Below are 3214 nucleotides of genomic sequence, written 5' to 3' on the forward strand. Positions count from 1 at the left end.
CCACATCACACTTATTTAAGTTGCAATATTGGACCACCAGTGGCTTCACGTAAAAGTACCAATATAGTAATATAAAATCCCTCCATTGGATGTAAAGGTCCTGCATTATAAATAATACCTAAAGGACCGGTGTGGCGAAATTAGAGGGATCTAATGGCAGAAATGGAATTTAATATTCAGAATTCTGTTTACATGAGTGTATAATCAGCTGGAATGAGAAAAGTTATTGTGTTTTTGTTACCTGAGAATGAACCTCTTCTAGAGAGCATGCCCTGTTGCACAGCCATTTTTCTACAGGAACCCAGAAGGGCCAAATACTGGCTCTAGAGAGGAACACCACAGGTTCTTCTCTTACACACTTGGAAGGGGAGGCAACGGGTGTTCAGTTGGCTGCAATCTGCTATCTCACCAGGAGATGCCACTAAATCCTACACACTGCTCCTTTAAGTATAAGAACGCAAGTGTTACTGTACTACTGACTGATATATCATTATATATGACATCATTAGATTATTAATAGTGAAGCATCAGTGTGTGAGCAGCATGTTACTGTTTTAGTTCCTGCAGATGGAGCTAATTTGAACTACTCTATATTCAGTTTTATATCCAGAGACCGCAGATAAATCTGAGGGGTCCTCAAACAATTATTGAGACTTTCTCTCTAATCTTTGATTTTTGCAGAACTATTGGATCATGAAATATTTTTTGAAATGACACCATGTGAGACGTTTTGAGGGAATAATCACTGTTTGGTGGAGCTGTTAACAGCTCATAGACATCTGAAATGTGACTCTGACTACGTACTGATTCATGTTAATGTCAGGAGATAATCTTTGACAATGTGTTGTATATTTTAAAAGCTTGTGTATATTATCCATTGTGTCAAATCTTCATCTGATAAGTAATTAAAGCTGTCAGATAAATGTTGTGGAGTACATAGTGCAATATTTCCCTGTGCAGTGCAAATATAAGGTAGCATGAAATAGAAATACACAAGTAAAATTCAAGTACTTCAAAATTCTACTTAAGTACAGTACTTGAGTAAATGTACTTAGTTGCTCTCCACCACTGCTTGTTATGATGTCACAAATCGATGGACATAAATACATGCGAGTACCTCAGATTTAAGGAAAGCACAGTAAAATATCCAGTAGATAAACGTAAAACCATCATCTACTGATCATCATTCATTAAGTAATAATAAGCAAAAAAAATTATAGGGGGGAGAGGACCCAATCATACTTACACATAACCTTTCAAATTCGACAAAAACTGTGATTTCGGCGGAGAGACGAGATTAAGAGTAGAAATTAAGTTACAAAATTCCTATTTTATTCTTAAAATAAACAAAATGTACAATCACAATGCCAATTTCACTCACTGTTGTCAGGTCTTGTTTGTCCCTTAAAAAAAAGAAAAAAAAGAACAACCTTACGATCTTTATGAAACGTACCAGCAAAAATTGAATGGAGTCTCCATTTCCTGACAAGTGTTCATGAGAAGAAGCATAGCAATAGAAATAACAAGTAAACTTTACATAAGAGGAAGGTAAAGTACAATTCCTGGATATCATACACGTTGATCATTAAATAATACAAGGTTTGTAATGACAGTTTGTACGCAACATTTCAACAAAAAAAAAAAAAGAAGAAAAAGATGAACCTCTGTTGTGTGAGGAAGAAAAAAATACAAACAGGAGACAAACAAAAGCAGATGAGGACAGAGCGGGATGTCAGTGCTGCGTCGGTGTGTAAACAGTTTTTAAAAGACCGTTTCCTGGTAAACGTCTGAAAAAGAAAGAAGCAGATGATGTAAATTCCCACAGACGTGCAGAGTTACTATGGAGACACTGGATATGAGTGAAACTGGGAAAATGCTCTAAAATGACAAGAAACTAAAAGCTTTTTATTTGCTTTCTTACGTTTGACTGCAGCAGCAGAAATAGTTTTCGTTTGGGCCGGAGCAGTCGGGGAAATGTAGTGTGACATGTTCAGTTCCATTAACAGAGTTCAGAACATCCTCTGCAGAGACTGCGTGCAAAAGCTTCAGTGAGAAGCTTGAAGTCGGATCCTTGGACAGGGCCTTGTTTTTCTCAGCTTTTTCAAATTGGGTTATTATATTACCTACATGCACTGAAAATGTATGAAAGGGAAAAGAAAGGATTTTTTTTTTTTTTTTTCAAACAACTGCCTTGTGAGATCAGATTCAACTCCAATGTAAATGGCTTGTTTGGCCAAGTGTTATCCATTCTGTGTGTGTGTGTGTGTGTGTATGTGTGTGTGTGTGTGTGTGTGACTCCAATGGCGTTATATCTGCACCGAGGACCAAAACCACGAGCCCTGCTGGCAGCCAGCCGCAAGTGCTGCTCGAAATAAAACAAGAAATAAGTGCTTCATGAAACAAACATACACAAGTCTCCCATATTTTTTGGTTACCAGTTTGCTGCCAGCAGCTGAATCCAATCACCATTTTTTTTTTCTTTTTCCTTGAACTTTGACGCTTTTTTGAATCTCACATAGTCATTTTAAAATCCAGACCTCCCCTCACGCTGGGGCCGCAGAGTGATTTTAGGCTGGGACATTAGTCGGGGGGAGGAGGGTACAAATCAATCTGGTGAACCATGCCAACAAAAGCAAAAAAAAAAAGCAAAATAAAAATTGATAATAAATAAATGTCAGAGGGAATGGTCACAGTCTCCCGTGTCTTTAACTGTAAGATTTCCTTTTCAATCTCAAAGACTGAAAGAGAAATAAAACAATACAAACCTGTGTGTCACACACTAAGACAAACTTTTTCAAAGCTGTCTTTTGCACATGATATGAAAACTAAAATAGACATGGCGGGTTTAAGCTATAATCTTGACGGAGCTTTCAGCCCGGCTGGATGTGGAAAAAAGTAAAAGAAAAAGAAACGCAGATACAGCAAATCTGTGGGATCATCCGAGGATTATTCCAGTCCTGAGGAGTTCATGTATCACAAAGTAACCGAACCTTAAAGTCGGACCTGCTGCTTTAAAGTGCACCACCAGGCGTGGCACCGCTGTAATCATCTTTGGGCTGAGTGTCGGTTCGTGTGTGAATGTACCATTTTCTGATTTGGACGAGGAGATACTCAAGTATCTGTGTGCATGTCAGACGAGACGAAGTCAAGAAATCAAGAAGAATTTCCCCAAACGGATAATTATTCCCCCCCCCCCATTGAAGCTCTCCCTCGT

The sequence above is a fragment of the Brachyistius frenatus genome, unplaced genomic scaffold (assembly GCF_029030835.1).
Source record: "Brachyistius frenatus isolate BFR_SWC_R1_liver_20210118 unplaced genomic scaffold, ASM2903083v1 Contig_128, whole genome shotgun sequence".
NCBI lineage: Eukaryota > Metazoa > Chordata > Actinopteri > Embiotocidae > Brachyistius > Brachyistius frenatus.